Genomic DNA, 24,639 nt, shown 5'->3' on the forward strand with positions numbered 1-24,639 from the left:
ATTTTCATGTGCTCAGTGCTTGGCTCTTCTGAAAATCTGACCCAGTCGTGTCTGCTGAGCCCTAGAAAATCTGGTCCTAGGAATCTCTGTCTAACTTTAAAAAAGACACTTCCTCACCTCACTTGAATGTTAACGAGAAAGACTGGAGGCCATTCTCCTTCACCTTACACCTTGTGTAAATCATTCAGACTCACGCACAGTGGGCAAACGATGCAAGCAAAGCAGCCTGCCAGCAGTTTATACTGACTTTCTGCTCACTTAGCCCTGGTGTAAGTGACCACGCATGATGCAGGGAAATCTAGACTCAGACCCATTCTCTTCTTGAATTTTTACACAAATAATAGTATTTTGCTCACCTAGAACACCTTCCTTCTCAGGTCTTCACAGCACTTTTGAGAGTATTGAAGGAATCCTCTCGACTCCCTCTTCCCCCCCTTTTCATCCCCCTCAGTCTCTGCCCCATCCCCCTGGCCCGCGCCTTTATTCTCCCCTTCCCCCGACCCCTTCCCCCTCTTGCTCCCATTCGCGTCCCCTCCCTTCCCCCCGGCCTCCACCCCCCTGTACTAGCCCGGACCCCACCCCCTTGGTTCCGACCCGGCGGGGCTGCGAGCCGAGCCACTGGCGCCCGGTTCGGTTCGGGCGGTGCCGGTTCCGGTTCCGGTCCCGGCCATGGAGCAAGGGGATGGGGCGGGGATGCTGCTCTCCAAGATCAACTCGCTGGCCCACCTGTGCTCTGGGTCCGGCGGGGAGCTGCACCCGGCCAAGCTACAGCCAGGTGAGGCCCGGTTGGGTTCGGATCGACAGCAGGGGGTGGCTCCGGAGTGGGGTGCCCCAGAGCGGTCCGGGTTCGGTTCAGGAGGAGCCCCGTCCTGCTGGGCATTGGGTTTGGTTCGAGAGGGGTAGGTTCAGAGAGGAGTCCGGTTCGGGGGAGGGATGTGGGTCTGGTCTGGTTTGGGGGGTTCGGTCTGAGGAGGGCTGGGGGGTCTGATCCAGTTTGGTCTGAGAGGGATGTGAGGCTGGTTCAGTTCGGGGAGGGAGGTCGTTCTGAGGAGGGATGTGGGGTTGCTGTGGTTTGGTGGGTTGGACGGGTCTTTTGAGGACACGGCTGGTTCTGATCCCAGTGTCTGTGCCTCTCTGCCTGCAGGGAAGGACAAGGAGCCCCTGGAGAAGCTGTACCAGGTGTGCCCACTGTTGGGCAGTGGTGGCTTTGGTTGTGTCTACTCGGGCACCCGCCTGTCGGACGGTGCCCCGGTGAGTAGAGCCTGGACAGTGACCCCCACCCTTACCCCTGCAGCCCGCTCCCCATGCATGCTGCTCTATTGATCTCCACCTTTGCGTCCCTTACTCAGTTACATCTCCTTTGCTGTGCCCTGGCATAACCACCATCTTGCATCCCTTCCATTGGTCCCTTGTTTGCCTCCCCTCTTTCTGGGGTTGCCTGACCTGATTCTGATTGTCTGTCTGGTTCTGTTTATGTTCTAGGTAGCCATCAAGCACGTGGCCCGGGACCGGATTTCCGACTGGGGAGAGCTGGTAAGTGTCTAGGGCAGGTATTTGTTTACTCTTACATGGCAACCATGCAATGATTTAGTTAGGCTGGATGCCAAAGATATGCAGCATGGTCTACTTGAATGCATCCTCTCAGCAGCATCTGCTACAGGGTTCTTACGATACCCTGATCATAACTTACAGCTGTCCCAAGCACCTAAATCCCTTTTGAAAATGAGTGCTAGGCTCCTAAATCAGTTAGGTGTTTCAACACTGAGCATCGCAATGCCTAAATGTCTTTCAAAATCTGGCCTTATGTCAGGCTTTTCATCCCTCGAGCTTCCAGTGCCTTACATATATACTATACAACAAGATCTTTCTCTCCATTTTACGGATGAGAAAACTGAGGTAGGGGGAGATGACATGACTCGCTCAAGGTCATTTGGTGACTCGGTAGCAGAACTGTAGATAGACCCAGTTCTGCTGACTCCCATGCCCTGTGGCTTCCTGATGCATAATAAAAGCCAGGGGAAAAACCTAAAACACAAATATAAATGATTGGCTTTTGGGGTATTTATTCAGGACTTGAACTTAGAGCCTGGAAAATGCAGCAACAGCAAGAGAAACACTGAATTACACAACAGAGGAAGGAGATTACACAGGTAATGGTCTCTCATCTCCATCAGTAGGAAACACGTGAAAATGGGGCCCAACGTACTGCTCCAATACCTCCCCTCACACGCCTTTCCTAGCAGTGGAGCCCAACCTAAACCTGGGCAGTTCTGACGCGTTCAGCCCTCCTTGCCCTTTGCTTTCAATAACCAGTAGGGCATATTTGACAATGAAGGAGAGCCAGAAACAATCCATGGGGATCCTGATGGCCAGCCCAAACCACTCCAGGGGGCTGAGGGAAAACCAGGCTTCTTTGGAGACCTGGTAAGCCAGGGCCACGATTAGGCAGTTAGCCAGGTCATAGAAGATGATCCATGCGACATAGGCGAACATGCCCATGTAGAGCCGCTTCTGGGCTGAGTAGATGAGGAAGACACACACCGGGTAGGTCATGACAGCCAGCGTGATGGCTGTATAGTAGCAATACGTTAGCATCTTCCCCACTTTGGTTAAGTTGAAGGGCTTGATTTGTGCCATGTCCGTCATTGCTCGTTCCAAGTGGCCAACCTCAAAGATCAGGTAGATGTTGGTCACTAGGATCATGTAGACAGCAGCTACAGTGGCCCCGGCCTTGAGGGTCATGCCACAGAACCCCACCGGGTCATCGTGTTTTCTCCACAGGCAACGTCGCTGGCCAAGGAAACCGAAGGAGCGTCGCAGAGTAGAAAGGCAGAAAGGCAAGCTAGGAGAGACGTTGGCGGGGCTTGTGTTAGGGATTAAGTGCAGTGAACTCAAGCCTGTGCTGGAAAAGAAAAGGATCAGGTTAAAACATCGTGGGGCGGGGGTGGGAGGGGAGGGTCATCATGTGGAACGTCTAAAGAGGAGAGTTGATCAGTGTGCACACACACACACTCTGTAACCCCATCTCTCTCTCAGACACACACACAGATACACACACTGTAACCCCCATCTCACACTCACACACACATGCGCACACACTGTAACCCCATCTCTCTCTCTCTCACACAGGCACACACACACTAACCCCATCTCGCACTCACGCACACACGTGCACACCCACAGTAACCCCATCTCACACACACACACACACACACACACACACACACACACACACACACACACTGTACCCTTTCGCTTTCTCTCTCTCTCACACACACACACTCTGTAACCCTATCTCACCAAGATTCCTGCTAAACCAAAACTTGGTTCTGTCCCCCATGATCCTATGTGCTCTTCACCACGGTCCACCTCCCCCAACACTCGAGTGCAGAGAAGGGCTCCCAGCCCCCTTAATCAATGACAGGCCATGCTCCAGAGCTCCTGAATTGAGAGACCTGCCAGCTTTAAAGGGGGGGCCACCCTAGTCCCCTTTTAGAAACAGTGAAGGGGACAGGTGGTTGATTGCTCGAGTTCCCGTGGAACTGATTTTAATGGTGGTGAGATTAAATTTAATTGTGTTTACCGAATAATTAATGACATTAGGGTGCCTAAACCCTTGGATCAGCCTCCTTATTATTTTAATCTCAATAACACAGAGTCTAGCAGTCTCACAGCTGTTGGCGTCCTCAGTGCGACCTGGTGGATAGAGCACTTAGGAGATTTGGGTTCTATTCCCACCTCTACCACTGACCTGCTGGGTGATCTTGGGCAAGTCACGTCGTCCCTCTCAGTGCCTCAGTTTCCCCACCTGTAAAATGGGGATAATGATACTGTGCTTTGTCAAGCACTTGGAGAACTACAGATGAAAAGTGCTAGATTAGAGTGAGGTCTTTATTATTATTATTTCATTAAAATCACCAAATATATGTTGAATCAATTATTTGCTGCAATGTAACCACTCAGCTCTAGATTGCAGGCCCCTTGAGCCAGCTCTGTACTGACACAGAACTTTGTTTTTAAAAAAAACATTGCAAAATAAAATAAATTAGAAGAAAAGGTGCAATGCCAAGCCTGCAGGCTGACTCCTCAGGGGGGCTGAGCGCCCACAGCTCTCCTGGAAATCCACAGACCACGTTTTCCAAAGAGCTCAGGGCCAGATTCACAAGAGCCCAACAGGGCCTGCAATCTGGACCAGGTTGACCAAGTTAGCTTAATGCTCAGCAGCTCCCATTGTGGTGCTCTGGCCAGATTTCTAGGCTATGAATGCCAGCAATTCCTCTGAACTCAAAGGGCCAAAGCCTGGAGTTTTAGTCAAGCAAACTCCCATCAGTGTCAAGAGAAGTTTGTTTGAATGGGGACATCTGGAAGTAGCCCTTTATATTTCATCTCCATCTTTCATGTCCACCAACAGGAGGCATTTCCAGCCTCTCAAAGGTTAGACTCAGTGAGCAGGTCAGGGCTAACTTACCTCCTTCCGAGAGAGAAAAGGGAGGAGACCTGGTGGATGGATCGGCTGCGATATCTTTGCACCGTCTGGAAGTAATGCCTAGCTACAATGCCACTGACCTAATGGCTGAGAGACCGTGTGCTCTTCCCCTTGGGACCCTGCTTTGCTAAAGGAATAACTCCTCAGCTCACCAGGAACCTATAAACAAAGGGAACATAGGAATTGCCAGATGCAATCAAAACCAAGCTCCATCTAGTCCAGGAGCCTTTCTCCAACAGCGGCCAGTGCCAGATGCTTCAGAGGAAGATGCAAACAAACAAACAAAAACCAGAAGGTAGCAGTGGGCTAATCTAACAGTTAGAAACTATGGCCAAACAGAAGGCACCTGGCCCCGATATTGGCAGAAACCAAACTATCCACCTGCCTAGAGCAAGCAAAAGGTGACTGCTTCCCCATGCTGGAGACCAGCACCTAGGACAAGGGCCTGGGAGAGGACTTGTTTCCATGGCCAAGAAATCAGTAGTGCTTCCTTGGCCTGTTCGGGCAATAAAGAGATTTCCGACCCCACATCGGGCAGGGACGCATTACTGCCAGCCCTAGATCCTACACTTTAGGATGGGGCGTGACTCTGTTTGGCTTCCTCCCTTAAAAGAATCCAAAAGTTATGCACCTGCTCAAGTTATGCACCCCCCAGAACCCCCGACCAATCTAACCCCCCCGTTCCCTGTCCCTTGCCTGCCCCAACCGCTCTCTACACCCCCTTGTCCTGACAGCCCCTCCAGGACCCCAGACCAATCTAAACCCCCCGTTCCCTGTCCCTTGCCTGCCCCAACCGCTCTCTACACCCCCTTCTCCTGACAGCCCCGCCAGGACTCCCGACCAATCTAACCCCCCCGTTCCCTGTCCCTTGCCTGCCCCAACCGCTCTCTACACCCCGTTGTCCTGACAGCCCCCACAGGACCCCCGACCAATCTAACCCCCCTGTTCCCTGCCTGCCCCAACCGCTCTCTACACCCCCTTCTCCTGACAGCCCACCCAGAACTCCCGACCAATCTAACCCCCCCGTTCCCTGTCCCCTGCCTGCCCCAACTGCTCTCTACACCCCCTTCTCCTGACAGCCCACCCAGAACTCCCGACCAATCTAACCCCCCCGTTCCCTGTCCCTTGCCTGCCCCAAACGCTCTCTACACCCCCTTCTCCTGACAGCCCCCACAGGACCCTCGACCAATCTAACCCCCCCGTTCCCTGTCCCCTGCCTGCCCCAACCGCTCTCTACACACCCTTCTCCTGATAGTCCCCCCAGGACCCCCGAACAATCTAACCCCCCCGTTCCCTGCCTGCCCCAACCGCTCTCTACACCCCTTCTCCTGACAGCCCACCCAGAACCCCCGACCGATCTAACCCCCCCGTTCCCTGTCCCCTGCCTGCCCCAACCGCTCTCTACACCCCTTCTCCTGACAGCCCCCCCGAACCCCCGACCGATCTAACCCCCCCGTTCCCTGTCCACTGCCTGCCCCAACCGCTCTCTACACCCCTTCTCCTGACAGCCCCCCCAGAACCCCCGACCGATCTAACCCCCCCGTTCCCCGTCCCCTGCCTGCCCCAACCGCTCTCTACACCCCCTTCTCCTGACAGCCCCCCCAGAACCCCCGACCGATCTAACCCCCCCGTTCCCCGTCCCCTGCCTGCCCCAACCGCTCTCTACACCCCCTTCTCCTGACAGCCCCCCCAGAACCCCCGACCGATCTAACCCCCCCCGTTCCCTGTCCCTTGCCTGCCCCAACCGCTCTCTACACCCCCTTCTCCTGACAGCCCCCCCAGAACCCCCGTCCGATCTAACCCCCCCGTTCCCTGTCCCCTGCCTGCCCCAACCGCTCTCTACACACCCTTCTCCTGACAGCCCCCCCAGAACCCCCGACCGATCTAACCCCCCCGTTCCCTGTCCCCTGCCTGCCCCAACCGCTCTCTACACCCCCTTGTCCTGACAGCCCCCCCAGAACCCCCGACCGATCTAACCCCCCCGTTCCCTGTCCCCTGCCTGCCCCAACCGCTCTCTACACCCCTTCTCCTGACAGCCCCCCCAGAACCCCCGACCGATCTAACCCCCCCGTTCCCTGTCCCCTGCCTGCCCCAACCGCTCTCTACACCCCTTCTCCTGACAGCCCCCCCAGAACCCCCGACCGATCTAACCCCCCCGTTCCCTGTCCCCTGCCTGCCCCAACCGCTCTCTACACCCCTTCTCCTGACAGCCCCCCCAGAACCCCCGACCGATCTAACCCCCCCCGTTCCCTGTCCCCTGCCTGCCCCAACCGCTCTCTACACCCCTTCTCCTGACAGCCCCCCCAGAACCCCCGACCGATCTAACCCCCCCCGTTCCCTGTCCCCAGCCTGCCCCAACCGCTCTCTACACACCCTTCTCCTGACAGCCCCCCCAGAACCCCCGACCGATCTAACCCCCCCCGTTCCCTGTCCCCTGCCTGCCCCAACCGCTCTCTACACCCCTTCTCCTGACAGCCCCCCCAGAACCCCCGACCGATCTAACCCCCCCGTTCCCTGTCCCCTGCCTGCCCCAACCGCTCTCTACACCCCCTTCTCCTGACAGCCCCCCCAGAACCCCCGACCGATCTAACCCCCCCCGTTCCCTGTCCCCTGCCTGCCCCAACCGCTCTCTACACCCCCTTCTCCTGACAGCCCCCCCAGAACCCCCGACCGATCTAACCCCCCCCGTTCCCTGTCCCCTGCCTGCCCCAACCGCTCTCTACACCCCCTTCTCCTGACAGCCCCCCCAGAACCCCCGTCCGATCTAACCCCCCCGTTCCCTGTCCCCTGCCTGCCCCAACCGCTCTCTACACCCCCTTCTCCTGACAGCCCCCCCAGAACCCCCGACCGATCTAACCCCCCCCGTTCCCTGTCCCCTGCCTGCCCCAACCACTCTCTACACCCCCTTCTCCTGACAGCCCCCCAGAACCCCCGACCGATCTAACCCCCCCGTTCCCTGTCACCTGCCTGCCCCAACCGCTCTCTACACCCCTTCTCCTGACAGCCCCCCCAGAACCCCCGACCAATCTAACCCCCCCATTCCCTGTCCCCTGCCTGCCCCAACCGCTCTCTACACCCCCTTGTCCTGACAGCCCCCCCAGAACCCCCGACCGATCTAACCCCCCCGTTCCCTGTCCCCTGCCTGCCCCAACCGCTCTCTACACCCCCTTCTCCTGACAGCCCCCCCAGAACCCCCGACCGATCTAACCCCCCTGTTCCCTGTCCCCTGCCTGCCCCAACCGCTCTCTACACCCCCTTGTCCTGACAGCCCCCCCAGAACCCCCGACCGATCTAACCCCCCCGTTCCCTGTCCCCTGCCTGCCCCAACCGCTCTCTACACCCCTTCTCCTGACAGCCCCCCCAGAACCCCCGACCGATCTAACCCCCCCGTTCCCTGTCCCCTGCCTGCCCCAACCGCTCTCTACACCCCTTCTCCTGACAGCCCCCCCAGAACCCCCGACCGATCTAACCCCCCCGTTCCCTGTCCCCTGCCTGCCCCAACCGCTCTCTACACCCCCTTCTCCTGACAGCCCCCCCAGAACCCCCGACCGATCTAACCCCCCCGTTCCCTGTCCCCTGCCTGCCCCAACCGCTCTCTACACCCCCTTCTCCTGACAGCCCCCCCAGAACCCCCGACCGATCTAACCCCCCCGTTCCCTGTCTCCTGCCTGCCCCAACCGCTCTCTACACCCCTTCTCCTGACAGCCCCCCAGAACCCCCGACCGATCTAACCCCCCCGTTCCCTGTCCCCTGCCTGCCCCAACCGCTCTCTACACCCCCTTCTCCTGACAGCCCCCCCAGAACCCCCGACCGATCTAACCCCCCCGTTCCCTGTCCCCTGCCTGCCCCAACCGCTCTCTACACCCCCTTCTCCTGACAGCCCCCCCAGAACCCCCGACCGATCTAACCCCCCCGTTCCCTGTCCCCTGCCTGCCCCCGCACCAGGCCGAGGGGGAGCCGCGGGCTCCATGTGCAGACAAACAGATAAGGCGCTGCTGTGCGGGGGGGAGGGAGCGGGGGAGAGGGAGGGACTCTGGCTGCTAGAGGCCCCAGTGGCTGCGAGCGGCTTTCAATCAGGCACAGCTGTCCAATCAGCCGCGCCGCACTCTGCATGAGGGGAAGGGGGAAATTCCGGACATTTCTACCTTATTAGAAATCCCCCCGGACGGCCATGTAAAGCTAAGAAAGACGGACATGTCCGGGGAAACCCGGGCGGGTGGTAACCCTACTATCACAGGAGAGATGAGCTCCTTGAAGCACCCACACCACTCCGGCACTGATCCAACATAAGACGGCCTGATAACGCTTTGTTCCAGCCCAGTCAACGGCTTCCTGAGGCGTTCATGGGCACATAAGTACCAGTGCATCTGAGAGTGTTGCGCTAGACAGCTTCCCAGTCGGAGGCATCAGAGCATGACAGTGTGGAGAGGTTCATATCTGGGAACTCTACTGGCAGGAAGTGCTTGATGAGAGAGGCCAGTACATGTCGGGGTAGAGGGGTGAATAAAGCCTCAGTGTTACACGGTCTTGGCTCTCTCTCATTTTATGCTGGAGCCCTCAGCAGTAAACAGTCTTTGGAACTGTGTTTGTACAGCGCCTAGCACAGGGGGGCCCTGCTCCCTGGGTGCGCCCCCGCCCACAGTACCAATAATAACTAATAATCATGAGCGGACGTGCGCTCACTCGCACCTGCGCTCCTTTAGCTCCCGGACCATGTCTCGTCAGCTTCGTCTCAGAATCCTTCTCAATGCAAACCCTGGGCCAGCGTGAACCCGGAGTAACTCTTGACTTCGCTGGCGTCGCGCTGTGCCGGAGCCTTCTCTCCTTACATAGCATGTAGGCCAGAGCCCCTCTTCACCTGTAGGTTTATACCGGCGGCACTGAAAGCACAATCGGGCCTAGCATACCCCGTCCCTGCCACACTGGGTGAGCAGCACCAGTTCCCCTAAATACTGCTCCGTTGGCCCTTACAAACCCCACCCCCAGCCGTAAATACCTGACCCCAGTGGGAGCTCCCTAACCGCTCGCACGCTTTTTATTCCATCCCATCACTCCCTACCATGGTTACCCCCAGAACCAGTATTACCATAAACTTTGTAGTATTCCCTCCCTGCTCTGTGCTTACTAGTGACAGACCTGGGCTGGAGACGAACGCCCTCAGGGTTCTGTGAGGCTTTCGAGCTGAGAGCTGGAGTCATCTCTAGGACTTCTGGTTCTTTTAATGGGGGCTTCCTCCCGTCCCTCCTGCTCTGCTTCGGCCTGTGGCCAGCTTCCTCCCATCCTACTCTGTCAATGAGACTCAGCTGTGGAGGGCCTGATGGGGGGATTTAGTCTCAATAGGGCCTTGCCTTCTCCGCTGAGGCTGCTGATCAGGCAGCTTGAGTCGCTGCTGATTGTGATGCTTGTGTGAGGTGAATACCTGGCTTCTGGGAGTTGGGCTGAGTCCCACCAAACTCATGTCACACAGGAACAGGGAGCTGGCCTCCGACAGCTGGATCCTGGCTCCCTTTGCTGATTGGTGCCTTTCCTCAGCTTGCTGACTATTTATTGAGTGAATACTCAGTCCCCTCAGGCAGCAAGTTCATCCCCTCCCTCAGTCTGTGTATTGCCCTATATTTGTCCTGCTAGGCTCATGCCTTTCTCTATGTGCGTCATTGGCACATGCTAGCGGGACTCCATAGCTATCATTTTAGAGTGCCATTCGCCCGAGGCCTTGGCACTACTTAAGTCCTCAAAACAGGCCTTAAGGGCAGGACTTTCCGACATGTTTGCTCACTCGGGACTGGGGACTGGGCACTGCTGAAATCTGACCCTTACTTGGGTGCCTGAATGAGCTTTTTGGAAAACCATGTCCCAGTTGCAGGTGCTGAGTCCTTGACTATCTGTCCCTGCGTTCATTTGCTGGTCTAGCCCTATGTGGGCCCTCTGCCCTGGGGTGCGTTTCACCTTTCATGGGAAAACCAGGATTTGGGCAGAATAAAACCTTAAAGTCAAACTTTTCCTCTCCCCCCCCACTGCGAGATGGCAAGTAGGGGGTTAAAACCTGGGCACCACCTTCCTTTGGGGAGCAGTAATTGGGATGCTGGCTTAGCCCATCAGGGAGGAGGGGAATGTCTTGTAACTAGGGCTGATTTCATCTGAGTCATTCCCAAACATCAGAGGGGTAGCCGTGTTAGTCTGAATCTGTAAAAAGCAACAGAGGGTCCTGTGGCACCTTTGAGACTAACAGAAGTACTGGGAGCATAAGCTTTCGTGGGTAAGAACCTCACTTGCATCTGAAGAAGTGAGGTTCTTACCCACGAAAGCTTATGCTACCAGTACTTCTGCCACAGGACCCTCTGTTGCTTATTCCCAAACAGCTTCCCCAAGGAACAAAGCCTGTGGGGCCAATCTGTGAAGAAGCCAGAGGTAAAATTCCCAGGGAGAGGGAATTTTCTCTATCTCCTTATCCTGAGGCCTGGATGGAACAGATGGATTGCGAAGGACCCAATCCAGTGACCGCTGACATGGAAAGGAATCTTTCCACAGACTTCAGTGGGAGTTGGGGCAGACCCTGAGCACTTAGACCAGATTTTCAAGCATGTCCACAGATTCAGGGTGGCTCAGTTCCCCGGGCCACAGTAAGTAGGCCTGATTTGCAGAAATGCTGAGCATTCACAGCCCCCATTGGCTTCTGCTGCACTTATAGGCACTTCATGCTTCTGAAAATCAGGCACCAAGGTGTCCCATAACTGGAGGTGCCCCAAATCGTTCGCCGCTTTAGAAAACATTGACCTTTGGACTCGCTGTGCCAGAGTTTCCCCCTCTGCAAACCAGGACTAGTGATATTGATCTGACCTCCTGCTGATTGTGAAGTTGTGAGGTTTAGTGCATTCGTGGTTTGCCAAGGGCTATGAGCGCCTCTGCTACCGGAGCAAAGCTGTGTTGTCTCTCGGTGACATGATTTGTGTTACGGTGCATTGGGAGTTTGCTAACCAGATGGAAGAGAAAGCTGAGCTCCAGCTGCAAAAGCTGGTTGCAGATTTTGATCAACCTAATCTTTGGAGGGGGGGATGCGTTTGGGTTACCATATTTCAGCAAGCAAAAAAGAGGACGGGAGGAGCCCCGCCCTAGCCCCGCCCCTGCCCCTCCCACTTCCCGCCCCCCTCAGAACCCCCAACCCTCCCCCCGTTCCTTGTCCCCTGACTGCCCCCTCCTGGGACCCCTGCCCCTAACTGCCCCCCAGGACTCCACCCCCTACCTAAGCCTCCCTGCCTCTTGTCCCCTGACTGCCCCAACCCTTATCCACACCCCCACCCCCAGACAGACCCCTGGAACTCCCACGCCCCATCCAACCACTCTCCACCCCCTGACAGCCGCGCCCCAGAACTCCCGACCCATCTAAACCCCTCTGCTCCGATCCCTCTCCCCACCCCTGCACCCTGACAGCTCCCCCCCAGAACTCCCAAGCCCCCACCCCTCCGCTCCTTGTCCCCTGACTGCCCCCTCCTGGGACCCCTGCTCCTAACTGCCCTCCAGAACCCCACCCCCTACCTAAGCCTCCCTGTTCCTTGTCCCCTAACTGCCCCCTCCTAAGACCCCCCCCAACTGCCCCCCAGGACCCTACCCCCTACCTGCACCCTGAGTGCCCAAAACCTTCTCCACCCCCCCAAAAAGCCCCCCCCCGAATTCCCGACCCCTCCCCCGTCTCTTGACTGTCCCCTCCAGAACCTCCCTGCCCCTTCTCCTGCCCCCTGGCCCCCTTACCCCGCCGCTCAGAACAGGGTGTTGGGCTCTGTGCGGAGCCGGACACGTGGCTGCGCTCCCCAGCGCAACACACAACCCGGTCCCTGCCCCTGCACAGTGCTGCCGGAGCGGGGCGCTGGGCTGCCGGGGAGGAGGAGCTGCCGAGGCCCGATGCAAACGGCCCGGCAGGCCGGCCGGCTCAGAATGGGCGGGGGGCGGGGAGGTGGAGCTCTACAGCTGCTCCGGAGTCCAGCCCGGCAAGCTGCGGAGGAAGGGCTCTGGCTGCCAGAGCCCCATGCGAGAGGCTGACTTTCCTGCAGCCCTCCCAGCCGCGCCTCGCTCTGCCTGGGGGGAAATCCCAGACATTTTGAGTGATTTACAAATTCCCCCCCCGGACGCTATTTTTAACACAAAAAGGAGGACATGTCCGGGTAAATCCGGACGAATGGTAACCCTAGTTTTGATCTTAAGTCTTTTCCAGCCCATTATAAAGAGAGGGGCCATTTATGAAAGTGAGATGCCGACTGCCAGATGTTGGGGTTTTGGAGGCGGGGGGCAGTGACTCAGGCTGACCTCTATGTAAGACATCACGATGATGATTGCTGCTAGTGCCTGTGAGCCCCGTCAGGAATCAGGACCTGTCCCATTAGGAACGAGGGACGTTAGAAATAAGGCACGCATTTGTTACAATGCGGGTGATTAACCATTGTGATACCAGACACTTCTGTGTTCTTGGGGAACCAGGGTGCAGTATCCAGCCTGACTCATGAAAGACAGTGCGACGTATTGAGGAGACCCACTGTGAGGGCTACAGTGGGGAACCCAGGGATGTTAGCCAAATTGCTAGCGAATAGGATCTCCGAAGGGAGACCCACCACTAAGCAGGTTCAGCTCAACGGGTATGAGGGAGAAACTGTCTCCCATGGTTTGTCTCTTGGGAGTGGCAATTTGCCTGTTAAGAAAGCCACCCCAATCTCCCAGTGTTTGTCTGTAAAAAGCCATGTGGTCTGTGACAATGGGGAGGGAAGTTCAAACTGTTTGTCTAGTCAGAAAAGCAGTTTAACTGCTGGGGAAGAAAATGGCTTTAGTGTTCTGTCTGTGGAGCAGGCAGAAAGTACCTCTGAGTTTATGCTGACTGAGGATTTGTCAGTTGTGCCAGATGTGGTTCTGGACCCAGCTAAAACCCAGGAAGGAAGTGTTCTTAGGACTGTGTCTGTTGGGGGTAATGACTTGCCCATGGAGGGAGCTACCCCAATCTCCAAACGTTTGTCTGGGAACAAAGGGGAAGAAATTCCAAACCTGGTGACTGTTAAGAATGTTGTATTGTGAACTCCCTGGAAGAAAACACCACCCATAGCGAAGAGTGATCAGCTCCTATTGTCTAGTCTAAAGAAACCCCTTGAGTCATCAGCTTACCTATAAACAAATCTAGTGTTCTCCCTTAAACCATTGTATTTTCTCTAGAAAAATCACTACTCACCCTCTAGTCAGGGTTCTGATGCTTAGATCCAAACTATGCATCAGTTCCACTGGAACTCCATCTCCTCACTGATGGTACTGGGGACTCTGCCTGCCTCTTGCCCTCAGGACCCTCAGCTACCACCATCATCTGGGAACCCCGACCAGTTCAAGCTTCAGGGAGCGGTGAGACCCCCTTCTTTCTCTCTCTCTCTCTCTCTGTTTTCCTGTCTACCTTAGGTATTAGCCTTTAATCCTGTATGTTATGTTGGTTTAGCTCTCCTTGTGTAGTTATCACTATTATTCAATAAATAACTTCTATGGTTAAGGTGGTTGCTTCTCTCTCTCTTGCTGAACTTTACTCGTTTGTGTTTTTAGCTTCCCCCATTCACTCTACAGCAACGCTTCTTTTACCTACTCTAAAGATCCCTGCAGCACCCAAAATACTGTAGGGTTTGCTCATCGAGTAGGTTACTGCCAGTACAATTGTGTTGGGGGAGTGGGGATAGGGACGTACTGAATTTGGGCCGCATAAGGGTAACAGCTTGAAAGTGCTGCTTGACCCAGCCCATGGAGCCCAGGGGCATATAAGGAGAGAGAGCTTGAAAGTGCTGCTTCCTCCAGCCCAGTGAGTCCAGAGACATATAAGGGGTCAGCTTGACAGTGCTGATTGACCCGGTCCACTCAGACTTGCTCTGTTAATGTAAGTGTGGGTGTGTGGGTGTTCATCCAGTTCTGGGGTGGAAGTAGGGTTACCATATTTTGTGCCTCCAAATGGAGGACACTCCACGGGGGCCCGCCCCCGCCCCCAGCCCCGTCCACGCCCCACCCCAACTCCGCCCCCTCCCCAAAGTCTCCGCCCCCTCCCCTGCTTCCCGCGAACATTTAATTCGCGGGAAGCCTGAAGCAGGTAAGGGGGAGTGTGGGGGGAGGAGGCGCGGCCCAGGCTGGCCCCCCGGCGGCTCCAGCCTGGGTCGGCTCGGGCCCTGGGGTGCCGGCCCCGGCCGACCACCCCCGGCCCGCCCAGCACTGCCGGCCCCCGGCGGCCCAGCGCACTCCCCAGCTATCCCGGACCGGCTCCCAGCTTTGCGACCCCGCGGCCCAGCGCACCCCCCCCCGCTACCCCGGACCGGCCCGCGGCCCGGCGCACCCCCCCCCCCCCCCCCGCTACCCCGGACCGGCCCGCGGCTCCGCGGCCCGGCGCACCCCCCCCTGCTACCCCAGACCGGCCCGCGGCCCGGCGCACCTCCCCCCCCGCTACCCCGGACCGGCCCGCGGCCCGGCGCACCCCCCCCCCCGCTACCCCGGACCGGCCCACCCCCCCCCGCTACCCCAGACCGGCACCGCGCCCGGCCCAGCACCATGCCCCCGGCCCCGCGACCCCGGCCCCGCACCGGCCCCGGCCAAAGAGGCCCCGGCCGAGCCCTCCCTCCCTCCCGATTTTCCCGGACATGCCCGGCTTTGGGGGATTTCCCCCCGGACGGGGATTTGAACCCCCAAAAGCCGGACATGTCCGGGAAAATCCGGACGTATGGTAACCCTAGTGGAAGTAACCCAGCCCTAGGGACCCTAGGTCCTGCCAGATAGCTCCATTGGGAGGGGACTTGCAGAAGGGAGAAGTAGAGCTCCATATGTAAACACAAGTGACACAAGCAGTACATTGACAGGATTACAGAACCCCCTTCCCCAGAGGAGTAACCCGAATAAATGAGCATACCCCAAAGTCATGGGCACATCTGGTAACAATTGGCACCAACGGCCAAGGGACGGGGTGGATTTTCCATCTCTTGATGTTGTCCAATCAGGCCTGGGTGCCTTCTGGAAGACATGCTTTAGCCAAACACAAGTTATTGGACTCAGTACAAGAGTAACTGCAATTCTCTGGGCAGTGATTCCCAACTAGGGATCTGCAGCCCCCTGGGTAGCTGTGAGCAGGTTTCAAGGGGATCTGCCCCAGGCGGCGGGACTCGGGGGAGGGAGCGCTACCTCCGCCCTTTTACTCACCTCAGCGGGCCACCCAGCCTGTGGGTCAGCACCAGCAACGCGTTTCACACCAAGTAAGTAAAAAAAAAAAAAGAAAAAAAAAATCTGTTTTTTTATTTTTGTACCTCTGTGGCACAGGTGGGCCAAGGAGTTTTTATAGCATGTTGTGGGGGCCTCAGAAAGAAAAAAGTTGTGAACTCATGATATAGAGGAGGTCAGACTAGGTCAGGAGTTCTCAACTGGGGGTCGGGACCCCTCAGGAGGTCGCGAGGTTATTACATGGGGGGTCGCGAGCTGTCAGCCTCCATCCCAAACCCTGCTTCGCCTCCAGCATTTAGAATGGTGTTAAATATATATAAAATGTGTTTTTAATTTATAAGGGGGGTCACATTCAGAGACTTGCTATCTGAAAGGGGTCACCGGTCCAAAAGTTTGAGAACCACTGGACTGAGTAATCTAATGGTCCCCTCTGACTTTAAAGGCTATGGAAGTATGAAACTCTGAACCTTTCTGTTCTAATAGGACTCAAGAGACAGCACACGTGCCCCCCACTTTGCCCCTGCCTTGGAGGGGCTGATCTCGCTGCAGCTGGGAGCTACAAAATTAACTTTCAACTTTCACTTGGCTTTAAGTTCCTTCCCCTGCTTGGCTGGGCACAGGAGGGAGAACTGAGTCTTGTCCCTTCACTTTCAGTCTTGTTCAGAATCGAAAGTTGGCCTTTGTCTTTGGCCCACTTCCAGCTGGGAGGCTCCTGCTGGCACCTAGGGGGTGGCTGGTTCAGGAGAAAAGAGAGGCTCTGTAAGGTGTATAACGCAGGGTGGTGTAGGTGGCCTGGCTTCTTATCAGCTGTAGAATTGTACTGCCCTCTGGTGTTAGCATGTCCCGTTTAGGCACCGAAAGTAAGAGCCAGATTTTCATGTGCTCAGTACTTGGCTCTTCTGAAAATCTGACCCAGTCGTGTCTGCTGAGCCCTAGAAAATCTGGTCCTAGGAATCTCTGTCTAACTTTAAAAAAGACACTTCCTCACCTCACTTGAATGTTAACGAGAAAGACTGGGGGCCGTTCTCCTTCACCTTACACCTTGTGTAAATCATTCAGACTCACGCACAGTGGGCAAACGATGCAAGCAAAGCAGCCTGCCAGCAGTTTATACTGACTTTCTGCTCACTTAGCCCTGGTGTAAGTGACCACGCATGATGCAGGGAAATCTAGACTCAGACCCATTCTCTTCTTGAATTTTTACACAAATAATAGTATTTTGCCCACCTAGAACACCTTCCTTCTCAGGTCTTCACAGCACTTTTGAGAGTATTGAAGGAATCCTCTCGACTCCCTCTTCCCCCCCCTTTCATCCCCCTCAGTCTCGGCCCCATCCCCCCGCCCCGCGCCATAGTCTCCCCTTCCCCCTCCCCTCCCCCCTCTTGCTCCCATTCGCGTCCCCTCCCTTCCCCCCGGCCTCTGCCCCTCCCGCACTAGCCCAGACCCCACCCCCTTGGTTCCGACCCGGCGGGGCTGAGAGCCGAGCCACTGGCGCCCAGCTCGGTTCGGGCAGTGCCGGTTCCGGTCCCGGCCCCGGCCTTGGAGCAAGGGGATGGGGCGGGGATGCTGCTCTCCAAGATCAGCTCGCTGGCCCACCTGTGCTCTGGGTCCGGCGGGGAGCTGCACCCGGCCAAGCTACAGCCAGGTGAGGCCCGGTTGGGTTCGGATCGACAGCAGGGGGTGGCTCCGGAGTGGGGTGCCCCAGAGCGGTCCGGGTTCGGTTCAGGAGGAGCCCCGTCCTGCTGGGCATTGGGTTTGGTTCGAGAGGGGTAGGTTCAGAGAGGAGTCCGGTTCGGGGGAGGGATGTGGGTCTGGTCCGGTTTGGGGGGTTCGGTCTGAGGAGGGCTGGGGGGTCTGATCCAGTTTGGTCTGGGGAGGGATGTGAGGCTGGTTCAGTTCGGGGAGGGAGGTCGTTCTGAGGAGGGATGTGGAGTTGCTGTGGTTTGGAGGGTTGGCCGGGTCTTTTGAGGACACAGCTGGTTCTGATCCCGGTGTCTGTGCCTCTCTGCCTGCAGGGAAGGACAAGGAGCCCCTGGAGAAGCTGTACCAGGTGGGCCCACTGCTGGGCAGTGGTGGCTGTCTACTCAGGCACCCGCCTGTCGGACGGCGCCCCGGTGAGTAGAGCCTGGACAGTGACCCCCACCCCCACCCCTGCAGCCCGCTCCCCATGCACGCTGCTCTATTGATCTCCACCTTTGCGTCCCTTACCCAGTTACATCTCCTTTGCTTTGCCCTGGCATAACCACCATCTTGCATCCCTTCCATTGGTCCCTTGTTTGCCTCCCCTCTTTCTGGGGTTGCCTGACCTGATTCTGATTGTCTGTCTGGTTCTGTTTGTGTTCTAGGTAGCCATCAAGCACGTAGCCCGGGACTGGATTTCTGACTGGGGAGAGCTGGTAAGTGTCTAGGGCAGGAATATCTGCTGTGGCTCTGCATTGCATGGTCATGGCTCTGTAGTTAAGGTTGCAGCCGGTGTCGTAGGTAGCTCTTGACTTTGTGGGTCGATTTGCCTGCCTCTGATGGAGATCTCCTTTCTCTCTCTGTGCAGCCTGGCGGGAGCAGAGTGCCCATGGAAATCCTGCTCCTGAAGAAAGTGGGCTCAGGCTTCCGTGGGGTCATTCGGCTCTTGGACTGGTTTGAGAGACCGGACAGCTTTGTCTTGGTTTTGGAGTGACCGGATCCTGTGCAGGACCTGTTTGACATCATCACGGAGTGGGGTGCTCTCCCTGAGGAGCTGGCCTGCAGCTTTTTCCGCCAGGTCCTGGAGGCGGTTCGGCACTGTCATAGCTGTGGGGTATTGCACTGGGATATCAAGGACGAGAACATCCTGATTGATCTGAACAGCAGGGAACTGATAGATTTTGGGTCTGGGGCATTACTCAAGGACACAGTGTACACTGATTTTGATGGTGAGTGTCTATTTCCATCCCCTTCTATTTTATCTGCGTAGGGAGGGAAGCCAGGGAAATTCCTCTCTGAAATGGGTTGTTCCTGCCTGTAAGCGTTCAGTAACTTCCCAGCCAGGGAATGTTTTGTTCCCTCCTCCCCCTGCCATTGTCATTTGCTAAATATACTGTTGTATGATCTGCAGCTTTGATACCGTTGGGGTTTTCCTCCCTGCCTTGTATCCAAAAAGCATTTCACAAATGTGTTTGCCCTTTTGTTGGGTGTTAACCGCAGGCACTGGTGGTAGCTGCCCATGTCACGCAGGGGGCGGGGGAGGCACAGGGCAGAAATTGGGTGTGAACTCACCAGCATCAATCTTTGGAGTCCCTGTTAGCAATGAGAGGAGAGAGTTGGACTCTGGTTCCAATGGTTTGGTTTTCTCTAGGTCCATCGTATTTGTAGCATTTCAGGAGGGATCTGGCTGGTATTCCATCCTCCTGGGGTGGTGCAAACAGGATCTGCCTCACCTCATAGATGGGGAAAGATTGAGTTAAACCTGTCTGAAGCCATGGCTGCTTAGATGCTGGATCCTAACCTAATCTAGCAGCTAGAATGCAGGGGGAGGGGATGTTTTGCCCCCGCCGCCCCAAGGATAAAGAAGAGGGCTCTTGTACAGTTTCTTTCTGTGAGGCTGGATGGACATCCAGTGTGGGGAGTGGATCAAGAGGAGAAGCTGCTGTCTCCGCCATCTCGCTAAATTATTCATTTCATTGGAAAGTTGTGTTTTGTCACGGGATGAATGTTGTGAAATAGGATCTGCAGGAGATCTGCTTACAGCTGGCTCCCTTTCCTCTGCTGCCCAAAGGCACCTGAGTCAAATCTTTGGGGAGGGGGGAGCTGCAGACCCAGGGAGGAGTGTTTGACCTTGGAGCAGGGGTGCAGGGATCTGTGTGGGGGACAAATAACCAGAGCTGCCTTGTGCTGCTGGCGGCAGACATTCTTTCTGACCGGGAAGGCATATTCAGGGTAGGGCCGTTGAGTTTCAAAAAAAAAAAATCACAGTTTGTTGTTGAGGGTTTGTTTTGCTTCTGCCGGGCTGCATTTTTTGTTTTTAATTTAACAGTTGATGACAAGGGACAGGTTTGCACCTTCTCTTCTGCGGAACTTCCCAAGCTACTGGTGCCCCCTGGTGGCACATCAGGTTATTTTTTACAACCCAAAGTTTGTAAACAATAGTCACGTGGCTAGGAACCAGACTGAGCTCTGACCTCAGTCTCCTCTTCCTGCCAGAAGGGAAGAGATCAAATACAACAAAGGCAAAGGGCGTAAGCATCTGCGGAGGCCAGAAGCAGGGTGGAATCTGAGTTCCAAGCATAATTATCACACGCCCAATTGTACTAACTCCCTTGATGTTGCACAACAAACCTTTGTCCACAGTTTTGGAGTAGGCTGGCTTTATACCTGGCTGACTCAACAGTCGTCAGTGCCAAAAAAGGAATAAACTCTTCAAGGTATCTGTCCTTCTTTGGGTTAAGCAAGGAAACCCTTTTATGTAGAAAGGACTAAAGGTTGTCAGGGTTCCTTGTAGTGCAATAGACAAGGCCTCAGCCCCTCCCCAAATGCTCCGTCTGCACTGGGTCACCATGGACTGAAGCATCTGCAAGCTGCCTCTCTCTTTACCTCAGTGAGAAATGGTTATATTGCTAGGGTTACCATTCGTCCGGATTTACCCGGACATGTCCTCCTTTTTGTGCTAAAAATAGCGTCCGGGGGGAATTTGTAAAGCACTCACAATGTCCGGGATTAGCAGAGCGAGCAGCTGGGAGGGCTGCAGGGAAGTCCCGGGCTGGACTTAGGAGCAGCTGTAGAGGAGCCGGATCCGCCCTGCATTCTGAGCCGGCAGCTCCCTTGCAGCCCAGTCCGGCAGCACTGTGCAGGGCCAGACCGGGTTTTGTTGTGCAGGGCCAGGGACCGGGTTTTGTTGTGCTGGGGAGCTCAGCCACGTGTGGGGCTCGGCTGCACAGAGCTCAACACTCTGTTCTGAGCAGCAGGGTAAGGAGGTCAGGGGGCAGGAAGGTTCTGGAGGTGGCAGTCAAGAAACGGGGGGGGCTTTTTGGGGGGGTGGAGAAGGTTTTGGGCACTCAGGGTGCAGGTAGGGGGTAGGGTCCTGGGGGGCAGTTGGGGGGGGTCTTAGGAGGGGGCAGTTAGGGGACAAGGAACAGGGAGTCTTAGGTAGGGGGTGGGGTTCTGGAGGGCAGTTAGGAGCAGGGGTCCCAGGAGGGGGCAGTCAGGGGACAAGGAGCAGGGGGGGAGTGTTTGGGAGTTCTGGGGGGGGCTGTCAGGTGGCAGGGGTGGGGAGATGGATCGGAGCAGTCAGGGGACAGGGAGCAGAGGGGTTTAGATGGGTTGGGAGTTCTGGGGAGGGGGCTGTCAGGGGGTGGGGAGTGGTTGGATGGGGCGTGGGAGTCCCAGGGGTCTGTCTGGGGGTGGGGGTGTGGATAAGGGTTGGGGCAGTCAGGGGACAAGAGGCAGGGAGGCTTAGATAGGGAGTGGAGTCCTGGGGGGCAGTTAGGGGCAGGGGTCCCAGGAGGGGGCAGTCAGGGGACAAGGAATGGGGGGAGGGTTGGGGGTTTTGGGGGGGCGGGAAGTGGGAGGGGCAGGGGCGGGGCTAGGGCGGGGCTCCTCCCGTCCTCTTTTTTTCTTGCTGAAATATGGTAACCCTAATATTGACAGCGATAAAGTCAGGATAACAGTGGCCTTAAGAAACCTGTTACTTATTGTGGCTTGTATTGCAGCTGCAAACCATGTTTATTTGCACTCCATTTGGTTCTGTTTCACTTGTAGTCTATGCCCTAGCGCAACACTGCAATTGGTAAAACCACTGGGGGATTAAATCCCAATCAAACTGGGCTGAAAGTTTAAACAATATTAAGATATTGCAACCTAAATTTTGGGCTGAAGTTCCTAACTCGGTCTCTTAAAAAGCACCTTGATAACACCTGAAAAAAATAATGAATAACTGGTTGCTCTGATTTCCTCTGCTTAGAAGAAAATATGAAATATTTCTGCTAACCAGGATCCTCTAATCTTCTCTACAGAGACCAGAGTGTACAGCCCCCCGGAATGGATCCGCTATCACCGGTATCACGGCAGGTCAGCAGCAGTCTGGTCTCTGGGGGTCCTGCTGTATGACATGGTCTGCGGGGATATCCCCTTTGAACATGATGAGGAGATTGTTAGGGGCCAGGTCTACTTCCGACAGAGGGTCTCTCCAGGTGAGCCACTCTACTTTGTTGTGTTAGAGTTGGGCAAACAACTGCTTAGCCTGAATGCCACACTGACAAAGCGATAATATGATGCCATAGAAGTGCATTACCATCATTTCATGCAACCAGTGAGACGTGCAAGGCATGATTCTGTGATCCAGTGGTCCCTTCTTGTCTTAAACTCAATGAGATGTTTAATGCTATTGAATCCCAGCAAAGTGCTGGGGACCCCGCTGTCTTCTCTGCCTTAGACAGCTGCTTCAGAGCTCACTGTGGTAGTTCACTTCAGCACTTCACTCTCCTGCCACTTGCTGGGGTCTTTAATGTGGCTACTGCAGCTGGCTGCTGAAGCAGTCTTACAGAAAGTGGAAATGACAAAATATATTGAACCAACCGAGTAGCTCTCAGGTTTAATCATCTCACTGGGAAGGGAAAGTTGATTTTTGCTATTAGCCTGGGTGTGAGTAGCAGGGGAGGATGGGCTCCTCATGGACTTGCATTGCAAATTTGCTCCCTTGTGTATTTTCGGAGTCTCCTTCCAAAGATGGGAGCTGGTTCACCCACGTACTAGGGTGAGGGGAGTAACTCGGAAACCACACCTAGCCACAGCCATGGTAATCTGTTCTGTGAAGCAAGAAAGGCAGATCCCAAAGCAGACTTGCAGATGCTAAAATAGGGAGGCTTGTAGGCTTCACAGACATTACTCAGCAGTGCAGTCTCATTAATTGCTTGTTTTCTCTCCCCAGAGTGCCAGCACCTCATTAAATGGTGTCTGGCCTTGAGGCCCTCCGACAGACCATCCTTTGAAGATCTTCTAAATCATTCTTGGATGCAAGATGTCCTCTTGCCACAGAAAACAGCAGAGATCCACCTGCACAGTCTAATTCAGGAGTCTGGCAAATAGCAGCTCCTCTCATCCGTTGGGTGTAAAAGAGAAAACTCTCACCAGTGACTGTCTGCCTGTGACATGGGAACATTCATCTCTCATTCCAGAGCTCAGCTAACTGGAGAATCTTCTGAGAGGCTGGAGGTTACCATCCATCCCAGGTGGACTGGTCTTGAACTCATTAGGTCCTGCCTTACTTGATGTCTTGCCAGTAGACTTTTTTGATGTCTTCTGGGCAGGGCCGGCTCTAGGATTTTTGCCGCCCAAAGCAAAAACAATTTTGGCCGCCCTCCCCGGCTGGGTTCTTTAATTACCCCACCCCCGGCCCTGCCTCAACTCCGCCCCTTCCCCAAATCCCCAGCCCTGCCTCCTCTCCCCAGGCTCTCAAGCCTAGGAGGGAGGGAGGGAGGGGAAGAAGCGGCGCCCCGCACCACGGCCACTTGGGATCTCCCACTCCCTCCCAGGTTTGAGAGCCTGGGAGGGAGGGGGAGACCCCGAGCCACCGCGGCACACGAAACAGCTGATTTGCGCGCCGCTGCTCCCCCTCCCTCCCAGGCTTGAGAGCCTGGGAGGGAGGGCGAGTAGCGGTGCGCGAATCAGCTGTTTCGTGCGCCGTGGCAGCAGCAGAGGAGGTGAGCTAGGGCGGCCTGGGCACATTTTTAGGGGCGGCATTCTGGCGCCGGCTATGCCGCCCCTAAAAATGTGCCGCCCCAAGCACCAGCTTGTTTTGCTGGTGCCTAGAGCCGGCCCTGCTTATGGGCACATCCATGAGTGTCCCTGACCTGCTGAGTCCTGGAATATGAACTGAGCGAGGACCAGAGAATTAGCAAGAATGGTTTGCTTGGGGAAACTGGCTGTGGAGGGGGAGGGAAGGTACTGATTTGAATAGCTGTCTTATTCACTGTGTCACCGTGTTCTGAGTGCCTTCAGTTGCGATCTGGGCTGTGCTGGGGGAAATACTTGAATCTTCCTACACCTCTGCTTCTCCAAGATTTACCTGGGTTTATTTTATAGTCCCCTTTTTAAGGAACAGGTCAGAAGCAGCCACGGGTGAAACCAATGCACCCTGGCTAGTTGTTTCCGAGGTATGCTGTTAGTGGGAACTTTCCTTCCTCAGCTCTTTGCTTTGAGCCTCAGAAGCCAGAGCGTCCTCACAGATGCACAAACAATGCAACCCAATAGAGCTGTAAATGTGTACAGAATTATACAGGAGCGAAGCTTGGTGTACAGAGGATTGTAGTTTATAATGGTAACGTTTTCACTTTTTTGTTTTTAACTTATTTTCAGGGGTTTGGGTTATTTTTTGTTTGTTTGTTTTTTAAGGAAAATGTCCTAACCTGTAGGATAACTTATTTATTTATTTATGAATCATGTGGGTTCAGGGCCCGTGCCTGGCTTCCATAGCTGCTGATCTGGTTTCCAGTTGGGGTCCCCCCCCCACCGACTGCACTCCCTTCTTAGAATGCTCTGTTAATGTCTCACCGCTGTGTGGAGTGGCCGACCGCTTCCCAGCTGTCTGTAAATAGTTCCAGCTGCCGGTGTTCCTCTTCCACACGCGTGTTCAGTTGTTTTAAAGGCATTTCCACGGGTATTTGTCCGGGCTTGGGGGAACGTCATGTGCGCATGTGTATATAGCACTGGTTTTTCTGAGCTGTCGGGGAAGGTACCCTGGACTCCATCACTGTCAAGCCTGTATATGTAATCAGTGTGTAGTCTGCTGCTTTTGTTAATAATTAATATTGTACAGGGGAATTCAGAAATCCTATTTTTTATACATGCGGTTTTAAATAAAAATGAATCACTTGACTTAACCTGAGACCTCTTCTCTTTCGGGTGGAGTAAAACTGCCAGTTTCGCAGGGCAGAGAAGCGGTGCTGTTGAAACTCGGGACCCTTCACAACGTGACCCAA

The 24,639-nt window shown here is 55.5% G+C and overlaps 1 long non-coding RNA gene and 1 pseudogene across 1 annotated transcript; one reads left to right on the forward strand and one right to left on the reverse strand.

The window, feature by feature from the left end:
- Positions 1–693: 693 nt before the first annotated feature.
- LOC128835421 (serine/threonine-protein kinase pim-1-like) lies at positions 694–23,064 on the forward strand (annotated as a pseudogene).
- On the reverse strand, positions 2,816–4,829 carry LOC128835422 (uncharacterized). The gene is made up of 3 exons (XR_008444650.1): positions 4,469–4,829; positions 3,752–3,808; positions 2,816–2,902 (listed from the first exon to the last, which is right to left on the reverse strand). It is a non-coding gene; the product is annotated as an uncharacterized LOC128835422 (long non-coding RNA).
- Positions 23,065–24,639: the final 1,575 nt, after the last annotated feature.

This window comes from Malaclemys terrapin, chromosome 4, assembly GCF_027887155.1.
Source record: "Malaclemys terrapin pileata isolate rMalTer1 chromosome 4, rMalTer1.hap1, whole genome shotgun sequence".
In the NCBI taxonomy this organism is placed as follows: domain Eukaryota; kingdom Metazoa; phylum Chordata; order Testudines; family Emydidae; genus Malaclemys; species Malaclemys terrapin.